Source organism: Littorina saxatilis, linkage group LG9, assembly GCF_037325665.1.
Source record: "Littorina saxatilis isolate snail1 linkage group LG9, US_GU_Lsax_2.0, whole genome shotgun sequence".
NCBI lineage: Eukaryota > Metazoa > Mollusca > Gastropoda > Littorinimorpha > Littorinidae > Littorina > Littorina saxatilis.
The window spans coordinates 52,206,329-52,217,810 of record NC_090253.1 but is presented as its reverse complement, the minus strand read 5'-3'; the positions used below and the strand labels follow the sequence as shown (position 1 = coordinate 52,217,810).

Below are 11,482 nucleotides of genomic sequence, written 5' to 3'. Positions count from 1 at the left end.
CACACATACACTTACACACACATACACATACTCACACACACACACGCACACACAGATACATAAACAAACACACACACACACACACACACACACACACACACACACACACACACACACACACGCATACGTGTTTGACACACAGACACAATAGCTGGACATTTTCCGCACACAAAAAATGTGTTATATTTGAACTTGTTTATTTCTAAAGGTACAGAAACGGAGTGCGAGTGTAAACATTTGTTAGACTTTAAGAATACTTTTTGAAATGTTTTTTTTTAAACACTCATTATTGAAAGTTACACCCCCAAAATTAGAGGTACCGAAACACTTGTTTTATCCGGACATCCGCCACCTAAAAAGTGAGTGATAGCTGGTCATATGACCGAAAAGCTGTGAATATTAAAAACGTTATCAAACAAGAAATTCCTCCGAGGTAGGAAAAACACCCCCGTTGGTCAAAGGGAAATAACCATTCTCACTGCCACCAACTGAGAAGGTTATTTCCCTTTGACCATTAATATGTCCCTCTATAAGTCCTTGTAGAATCTTAATCCACCAATAACTCCCTAACCGTGTGTTTGACTGGTCCCAATTTTTGTAAGGACCGTCTCAGGAATGTATAGAACCTGTTCACCAAGTTTGGTGACGATCGGTCCGTTCATTCTTGAGATCTATATGCGAACACAAACAAACAAACACATCGAGCGAATCCTATACACACCCCTATACCGGGGATGTAAGTAGAGGTTACATGCCGAGTCTCAGTGATTATCAAAAATAATGGTCGAAGTTCGCGGATCATGAAAAATGCGAGCTTTAGCGAGCTTTTTCATGACCGCGAACTGAGACCATTATTTTTGATAATCACTGAGACGATGTGTGTAACCTCTTTATTCCTCCTTTCTTCAGTTATTCAAAGAAAAGAGGAGGTTTTTTGCGAAAGTTTGATCGAATCCTATTCACTCAACCAGTCAACCTGCGCAGGCGATCGATTAATACGCGGTTGTTTAGTTCCGTGCAAATCATTCCATTCTGTTAACACTTCTTGTCAGTTTTCCTATTTTGGACTAAAATCAAGTACACAGATATGCTGTTATTCTGCTGTGGCGGCAAAGGCAGATATTGTGTGTTCTGTATATGTTTTGGTATCGGTTAGGATAATGTTCTTTCGTCAAATGGGACTAGCAGACGAACTTTTGCACCCGTGTTCCAACGTTAAAAACTGTATGAAGTTAAGTTTTCTGGGGAAAATAGTGTATGAAACCGCTTTATGTTGTTTAAATTGATGAGATGTGTGCATTTGGTTGCGTGTGATCTGTTTATTAAATGAAATATTGTTGAAAACTGACCGTCGGATTGCAGTCTGTTGTCGAAGAAACTGAGTGAAAAGAAGGGGAACTACTCTTGTCGCTAGACAAAGTATGAGTTACTTGCCTTGGGAAATTGCTTGTGATGAACGTCTGATCTAGATTCAGAAAACAACCGAACTCATAGATTTTATATGGAGATTCATGTCTTCAGGCCTGTAGTTGTTAATTTAAATGCGGTATGTTTGTATTGTTTGCTCCAGAGATGTATACTTCGTACATTAGAGCGTTCGGAACTTTTCAGTCGCAAAAAGTAGTACCGAAACAGAACAGCTTCTCAACCCATTGCACTATCGAGGATTCAGGCTGTTGCTGGGTCGTTATTTGTTTGGTTGCTGGGTCATTATCGAAAAATAACTACCCCTACAAGTTTACAGAGGTAAAGAAGCAGAGGGGGGAATAAGTAGAGGTTACATGCCGAGTCTCAGTGATTATCAAAAATAATGGTCGAAGTTAGCGGATCATGAAAAATGCGAGCTTTAGCGAGCTTTTTCATGACCGCGAACTGAGACCATTATTTTTGATAATCACTGAGACGAGGTGTGTAACCTCTTTATTCCTCCTTTCTTCAGTTATTCAAAGAAAAGAGGAGGTTTTTTGCGAAAGTTTGATCGAATCCTATTCACTCAACCAGTCAACCTGCGCAGGCGATCGATTAATGCGCGGTTGTATAGTTCCGTGCAAATCATTCCATTCTGTTAACACTTCTTGTCAGTTTTCCTATTTTGGACTAAAATCAAGTACACAGATATGCTGTTATTCTGCTGTGGCGGCAAAGGCAGATATTGTGTGTTCTGTATATGTTTTGGTATCGGTTAGGATAATGTTCTTTCGTCAAATGGGAATAGCAGACGAACTTTTGCACCCGTGTTCCAACGTTAAAAACTGTATGAAGTTAAGTTTTCTGGGGAAAATAGTGTATGAAACCGCTTTATGTTGTTTAAATTGATGAGATGTGTGCATTTGGTTGCGTGTGATCTGTTTATTAAATGAAATATTGTTGAAAACTGACCGTCGGATTGCAGTCTGTTGTCGAAGAAACTGAGTGAAAAGAAGGGGAACTACTCTTGTCGCTAGACAAAGTATGAGTTACTTGCCTTGGGAAATTGCTTGTGATGAACGTCTGATCTAGATTCAGAAAACAACCGAACTCATAGATTTTATATGGAGATTCATGTCTTCAGGCCTGTAGTTGTTAATTTAAATGCGGTATGTTTGTATTGTTTGCTCCAGAGATGTATACTTCGTACATTAGAGCGTTCGGAACTTTTCAGTCGCAAAAAGTAGTACCGAAACAGAACAGCTTCTCAACCCATTGCACTATCGAGGATTCAGGCTGTTGCTGGGTCGTTATTTGTTTGGTTGCTGGGTCATTATCGAAAAATAACTACCCCTACAAGTTTACAGAGGTAAAGAAGCAGAGGGGGGAATAAGTAGAGGTTACATGCCGAGTCTCAGTGATTATCAAAAATAATGGTCGAAGTTCGCGGATCATGAAAAATGCGAGCTTTAGCGAGCTTTTTCATGACCGCGAACTGAGACCATTATTTTTGATAATCACTGAGACGAGGTGTGTAACCTCTTTATTCCTCCTTTCTTCAGTTATTCAAAGAAAAGAGGAGGTTTTTTGCGAAAGTTTGATCGAATCCTATTCACTCAACCAGTCAACCTGCGCAGGCGATCGATTAATGCGCGGTTGTATAGTTCCGTGCAAATCATTCCATTCTGTTAACACTTCTTGTCAGTTTTCCTATTTTGGACTAAAATCAAGTACACAGATATGCTGTTATTCTGCTGTGGCGGCAAAGGCAGATATTGTGTGTTCTGTATATGTTTTGGTATCGGTTAGGATAATGTTCTTTCGTCAAATGGGAATAGCAGACGAACTTTTGCACCCGTGTTCCAACGTTAAAAACTGTATGAAGTTAAGTTTTCTGGGGAAAATAGTGTATGAAACCGCTTTATGTTGTTTAAATTGATGAGATGTGTGCATTTGGTTGCGTGTGATCTGTTTATTAAATGAAATATTGTTGAAAACTGACCGTCGGATTGCAGTCTGTTGTCGAAGAAACTGAGTGAAAAGAAGGGGAACTACTCTTGTCGCTAGACAAAGTATGAGTTACTTGCCTTGGGAAATTGCTTGTGATGAACGTCTGATCTAGATTCAGAAAACAACCGAACTCATGGATTTTATATGGAGATTCATGTGTTCAGGCCTGTAGTTGTTAATTTAAATGCGGTATGTTTGTATTGTTTGCTCCAGAGATGTATACTTCGTACATTAGAGCGTTCGGAACTTTTCAGTCGCAAAAAGTAGTACCGAAACAGAACAGCTTCTCAACCCATTGCACTATCGAGGATTCAGGCTGTTGCTGGGTCGTTATTTGTTTGGTTGCTGGGTCATTATCGAAAAATAACTACCCCTACAAGTTTACAGAGGTAAAGAAGCAGAGGGGTGAATAAATAGAGATACATATGCGTGGTAGTGCAAAAAAAGCTACTAGTATTACTAGCAATCACATTTTGCGCGTGTGGGGGTGGGGGAGGGTAATTTTTTTTGCATAAAAAGATTCCAGGCCCGATTTTCGTTACAAAACATAGTGGCAGAGTGATAATACATGTATATTGAAGGAATATGGAGGGCAAAACAAACAACAAGACCACTTCCACCACAGCAACTACTTTTCTTAATTTCAAATTTCTTATAGAAGATTTTTTTTCAATTTAAACGCACAGTACGCCTCCCGTAAACCATCACAGATACTGTCAAGCTTTAACACACAGTACAAACACCCTTCCATTTGAACGCTCACCAAACGGGAACATCCTAGGTGCCCTACATAAAGAGCGAGCAATTTTTAAAGAATTAATTTTGCGGATTGTTTCAGTAGACAATCGGACCGTGGTGCGTTTTGGCGCTAGACCTAACGTTTAAACTATAAATAACAAGAAATTCCTCCGATAGGAAAAACACCCCCGTTGGTCAAAGGGAAATATCCATTCTCACTGCTCAGGATTGAGCAATTTAGAGCTTATCTCCAAGCCCTTTAGAACTGTTCTGGCTTCTCAAAGGAAGGCCAGTGCATACAAATACGTTAAAATTAATATTAAAAGTCCTACGGTTTTGAGCCATTAAGGACTTGAGTGTTTGTCCGCTTTCAAAAAGAGGAAAGAAAGAAACAAAAAATAAGGAGAGGAGGGCAGGGGGTGGGGTTGAGTTGATAATGCTCTGTGGAGCATACAAATACACAAAAGCCGCCAGACCACATCACAAACAGAACTGAACAATTCACAGGTGTTGCCCACATAGAGAGAGAGAGACACACACACACACACACACACACACACAAACACAGAGAAGCCGTATATATAGAGAGATAGATGACAGTGTATTTTTCGCGTGGCTATAAATTGATTCGACCTTTGCACTTTTACAGTGAGGATAATTTACGGGTCCAATTTACGTTCTGGACACTGCGGTGACCTTCTAAAAATAGTAACAGAACGCCGGGAATATCCGAAGATGCCCCCTCCTACTGTAGTGCACCATACGAAGGAAGGGAGGTAAACGCTGAAAACATGGAGAAGATAAGGAAGAGTTATGCCGTAGTTGATCCCCCCAAAAAACCAAAATCCACCAATAACTCCCTAACCGTGTGTTTGACTGGTCCCAATTTTTGTAAGGACCGTCTCAGGAATGTATAGAACCTGTTCACCAAGTTTGGTGACGATCGGTCCGTTCATTCTTGAGATCTACTTGCGAACACAAACAAACACACAAACAAACACACAAACAAACACACAAACAAACAAACACATCGAGTGAAACCTATACACACCCCTATACACGCCGTAGACGGTGGCACGCCCAGTTTTTTCCACCGCAGGAACAACACCCAATTCGTTCCCCCGCAAGACGAACAACATGGTAGGTGTCTCCAAATTAATGCCTTAAAATAGTAGATAACCAGACTTTCTAGTATTGAAGTTTATATCATACTGTTCGGTACTTTATTTTGCATTGGATCAGCTAGTTGTCTTACCATTTACACTCTCGTGTACTACATAAGAGAAGAAATGTCATCAAGACAAGTCAGAAATACTGTCTCCCACGTTAAAAATGTTGAAATAACACAAAGCACGGTCAACAGAAGGGCTTAAATCTTTTTGCTGGTCAAAGTCAAACTACTTGTGGATACTGCTCTTCATTTTTAAGTTTAAGCTTACCTTAGTTTAGACTCACGATCGGTTCAAAGATCAACAGTGAAATTTGACGGGGTAAGATCCCCCGCAGCTTGGTCGATTTGCCTACTACGCCCCACCGCAACACTAGGGTAAGATCCCCCGCCCTTATGTTTATCAGAAAAAAATGACATACAGCTATAATTTTTGTGTAAATCCACTAATTATGGATGTGATTGGACTCTGACATCTTCAGATGTACTCCAACATTTGGCACGAGCAATAAGTCACCGATTAACCATTGTTTTAGTGTGTGTGTGCGTGTGTGTGTGTGTGAGCGCGTGCGTGCGTGTATGTGTGTGAGCGCGTGCGTGCGTGTATGTGTGTGTGTGCGTGCGTGCATGTGTGTGTGTGTGTGTGTGTGTGTGTGTGTGTGTGTGTGTGTGTGAAAGAATTGCACATAAATATGTCCACTTTACACAGGAAGCTGTGAGGTTGTTACTTTTTGCTTTGAGTCCAGAGATATACTCTGACAGGCATGCAAGACTTCATATGATGAGGAGAATCGTTTGTACTTGAAGGATTGTGCTTTTTAACAAAGCAGAATTATAAAACAAAAACAAAAAGGACTCAACTCTCTGTCTTTTTTCTTTTTTTGTGGTCATAAACAAAACAAACCTGATTAACTGCGTGTCATATAAAACTGTCGAGCACACTTATTCTTGAATGTTATGGAAATTAAAAGAAGTTGTTCCTCTGCAAGTGTGTGAATGTAGGCATTATAGTAGCCTATATGTGTTACAGCGATGTTAAATATGCTGTTCCATGTAAACAGATAGTCTCAATAGTGCAGTGTGTGGGGTTTGCACACTTCTTTTAGACTTATTTTTTTTCTCAAAAATGTGACTCATGTAAAAAGATTTTTCCATTTCTTTACCAGGTAAAAATCATACATCATACATTACATCATAGTATTTCAGCCACAATAAAGTGTAACCACCTCCCCCCACACACACACACACACAAGCACACACGCACACACACACACACACACAAAAACACACGCGCACGCGCACACACACTGGACGCACACACAGTCAATGAGAACAATGTTCTTTTAACTGTATCACTCTTTTCTTGGACTGATATTTTTTCAAAGTAGACAACGACCCCCCCCCCCCCCCCCAAGTTCAACTCCATAGGAAATCAAACAAAACCACACACAAATTACTTGACCGCACTTAAGTGACTAACACACACACACACACACACACACACACACACACACACACACACCCACACACACACACACACACACACACATTCTGCAAGTACAATTGTCTTTAAAATGTATAACTCAAGAACGCACATAAAAAAATAAACAATCATAGAACGTGATTGTCAAACCATTCTGTTTGAACTTCAAAATGAATGTTAACTGTTGATTTTCAACACAACCTTGCCAGTCAAATTAAAAAGAATGTTTCCGTGTCACAGTGTTGTTAAAAAAGAAAAGGGATTTACATACTTTTTACGCTTTACATTTGAAATAAACAACATCAACATTCCTTGTTGTCTGTGTGTTGTCTGTGAATGGAGCGACAGAACAGGATAAATCTAAACGAAATCATGGTGTCAAACAGCAGTTTCCATCTTGTTGAGCCCGACGCCTATGCCTGGCAAGACCAGAGCGATGCTTATACCGCTTCATGCACGCATTGCATGAATAAGCGTAGCCAGCAGAGTGGGTGATTTGGTGGTCACGAAGATACTTTCTTCCCATGAACGACTTTTGACAGGTTTGGCACTCAAACCCCGGCTTTTCACCCAGACATATATGCTTGTCCAGACTGCGTTTGTGTGCGTAAGATTTTTTGCAAACACCACACTGGAAAGGTTTGGTGCCTGCATGTTTGTTCATATGAGACTGGTAATCTACCTGTCGACCAAACCTCTTGTCACAAACTATGCATACAAAACGAGATTCGTTGCCATGTTTCTCACGTTTGTGATTGTCCAATGTTCGCTTGTGTTTGTATGCTGATCCGCATTCGTCACACAAATGGAGGAGACCAACCTTCTTCGGTGTAGAAGTCTGTAAAGGGACTGTCTCACCTTTTGTCACCTCACTACTGATGTCTATAGGTAGCTGTCGATTACTTCCCCAGACACCTCCCCGGCAGATAGCGTGTGGTCGCTGGTCTCCATCTGTCAAATAAAAACGCTTCAAACGGGTCAGTTTTGCTGTGCATGATGTGCTTTTTCAGCGCGCATGTGCGGGGGGGCGTAGTAGGCACTCCGGCAAAAATGCGGGGGACCTTATCTGGTGTCTGCGGGGGACCTTACCCACTGAGAATCGAGTACCACAAAATAACGCTAGATTAGAGCAGCTTATCCACGATGCTGGTGCCCAAAAACGCGCATACAAGGCTGCAAGGTATCGAAGATTAAACTGTGAGTATTAAAATAGTGCTTTAAATGGTAGTTCTAGGTTAATTTGTACGAAATTGAGACCTCTCTGTATAATTTTCACGGACTTCGGCAGAAAATCGAACGCCACTGTTCACGAGTACACAACAAGACATAAGTTACATATTATACATATAGCCTGGGCAATTCTGCTTCAGAATATCTATACTTGATAATGTGATTTGCCACAACGTACCTTCACAGGGCAATTCCTTTGCGAGATAACAATTTTGCTTCCGTGTGCGGGGGAACGAATTGGGTGTTGTTCCTGCGGTGGAAAAAACTAGGCGTGCCACCGTCTACGGCGTGCTATACCGGGGGTGTAATAAATTGACAGCTTGTTACACAACCATTTTAAATCATAAAATAATTCTTTTTTTCATGAAGACAAGACCAATACAATTCGAAGTTTTGAAAGTTTGAAAAAAGAAAAGCCCGGAAGCAGGGTCAGACAAGGGTTAAGGTCGTGGTTCTCGTAGTAGCCTATCGCCAGTTCCTCTGAACAGTCAAAAGCCATCGCTAGAGTTCTTGTGAACCACATCCATTTGTTTCGTGCATTGTCAGAGGTACATAATAACGTGCTATTGCAGAATGATAAGCTTACATCGAGTCGCATTCAAATTACTAACTGACGACTACATTGTGAAAAAGGGAAACTGGATCACACGGGTTCACGATGGCTCAGGGGCAAGATAAACCACGCAAAAATACATTCTTTGAAAATTGCTAGCTCTTTACGGAGGGCACCTAGGATGTTCTCAATCGGTGAGTGTTTAAATGAAAGGGTGTTTGTAGATCTTTGTACTGTGTGTAAAAGCCTGGCAGTATATATGATGGTTTACGGGAGGCTTACTGTACCATTAAGGTACCAAGTACATAGATGAACAACTTTAGGTTGGCCCATTTCACTACACTCAGCCCTATTCACCACAATCAACAGCAAGAAACATCAACAACGAAATACAACAACAACAACAAGGAAGAACAACGAGAATGTCGCATGCTGCTTTTATCATATACAAACTGAGCTTGATTTACAAAACCTTACTGATGATACCAAGCATAAAATCCAATATATGTCAGCAAACATATAACAAGAGGCGAAGCCTTCAAGGCTCCTGTAAGAAATCGACAAACAGTAACACAAACTCAACCACACGTTCACACACACACACACACACACACACACACACACACACACCCCCACACACACACACACATACACACACACACACATACACGCACACACACACACACACACACACACACACACACACACACACACACACACACACACACACACACGACTTACACATCAAACCAACGTAATGTCCACAGAAGGACAACAACCTGAACGACGCAACACTCGACCTGTCGGAGGGAACACGTGTGGGAGTGATGGTGACGACCAAGGCAGAGCTCCACCTGTGGGTCAACGGCAGTGATCGGGGAGTCATCGCCACCACTGTTCCCACGCCCTGCTTTGCTTTCTTTAATCTGCATTGGGGGTATAAAAAGGTGCGTACGTAGGGAACATTTATATGCTCTGTCAGTCTTTTCTGTGGTTTGTATGTGTGTATTTGTGTGTATATGTGTGTATGTGTGAGTATGTGTGTGTGTGTGTGTGTGTGTAGCTGTTTGTGTGTGTGTGTATGTCTATGTGTGCATGTGTGTGAGTGTGTGTCCGTTGGCGTGTTTGTGTGTGCGTGTGTGTCCGTGTGTGCGTATGTGTGTGTGTGTGTGTGTGTGTGTGTGTGCGAGTGAGTTTGTGTGTGTGTGTGTGTGTCTGTGTGTGTTGTGTGTGTGTGTGCGTGTGAGTGTGTGTATGTGGGGGTGAGCGGGGGAGGGGGTGTGTGCGCGCGTGTGTGTGTGTGTGTGTGTGCGTGTGTGTGTGTGTGCGTGTGTGGTTTTGATTATGTCTCTGTGTGCGTGTCGCTAGATCTGTCTGAGAAAATGTTGCATGTGACCAACAATATAAGTTTTCATATTGATTGCTTACTGCATTCCAACGCGCTTTTTTGTCAGGCATCCGTTCTTCCCCCAAGACACCTGGACTGAAGGGTAACATAGATATCATCAATACACTACCTGGTGTAGGGGACGCGCCCTGAAGAAGGACGACTTTAATGTTCGTTCCTGATATCTAGCTTTGTTTCTAGCGAAGAAGTTTCATTTTGTGCTTGGTAGCTGTTCTCTCTAAAGTTTACCGTTAGGATGATGTGGACATCACAGGGTAAAACAAATGAAATTGTGACTCGTGGGTTCTCGAGCATGTGTCAGTATTGACTCGCCGGTTTCCGTCTTTCTCCCTTCGTATGTGTGTAGGCCTACTGTACGTTCTTTCGACCTCACAGTTCGAGGTTGTCGTTATGTTGATAACTGTCCTAATGCTCACGTTCATTTCGTATCAGTTTGGAAAGCAAACTCAAGGAGCATGCATTACGAGTATGACCGACATCATGTTTAAAGTCCAGCTCCGGAATGCATTGACAGGATTTCCCTTCCTAGAACTCGAAACGATTTTTGGAGATTTGTGAAGATTTAGTTCGGGACGACGACGTTCTATGGGTGGTTGTTTATATATTGGGAGGCAAGCGGTTAAAAACGGGCGTCGACAGAATAAAAGGAGGTAGATCATATACCTATGGTCGCAACCAAAAGCAGGCAGAACCTGCAGTGTCTGGAGGTTCAGTCAACCCGGCAGTACGTACGACAGTCACAGTGTTCAATTACATCGTGCGTCTTCTTTTCTCGACCAGTACTCTTGATGTTGATTCCTGTGACTCTGCACTTTCTTTTGATGTAGGCTCTCTGTGTATAACTATATCAAACACGTAATAATCACTAATGAATGAAGTAATTAGTTTTCGTTCTTCTGATTTAGGCACATACTGTGACTAATTTGAACCTGGCAGTGGGGAGGGTATCACCGCAACAGTTGTTCAACATCCGTATGTACCCGTGTCCGCATATTTGATTTTGATTGTCTGCTGGAGGAAATTGATATCAGCACAATATTATTCATGGTCGCCATTTCCATTTCCTATTTTCCAAAATATCCACTTTCTCCAGCAGATAATCAGAACCAAACATGCGAACACGGGTACACAAGGACTAACTGTTGCGGTGATAATCTCTCACTGCCAAGTACCAATTAGTCACAGTGTGTACCTCAATCGGAACAAAACTAAGTACTTCATTCACTAGAGACTCTCACGTGTTCGATCCCGTTTTACAAAGTGAGCTTGATATCAGAGAAAATAGCAGAGTCTTAGGAACACAACGGTACCAACATCCAGCGAATTAGTCAAGGAACAAAGTCGCACGAAGTATTTGGAAAATGTGACTTCCATACGTATGAGTTGACTTAACTTCCATCAGGCGTTTGTTCTTGAACAGCCATTTGGTCGTCTCTGTAAAGACAAAATGTGGTGGGTGGGGAGGGGGGTTGGAGTATGCAACTC

At 41.7% G+C, this 11,482-nt stretch overlaps 1 long non-coding RNA gene across 1 annotated transcript in view; it reads left to right on the top strand.

Annotated features, from left to right (window-relative positions):
- Positions 1-326: 326 nt before the first annotated feature.
- The window catches only part of LOC138976434 (uncharacterized), a 12,453-nt gene continuing 1,297 nt past the window's right edge, over positions 327-11,482 (top strand). Inside the window, exon 1 of the long non-coding RNA XR_011458994.1 lies at positions 327-2,800. This is a non-coding gene — a long non-coding RNA (uncharacterized lncRNA). The remainder of the gene's footprint in view (positions 2,801-11,482) is intronic.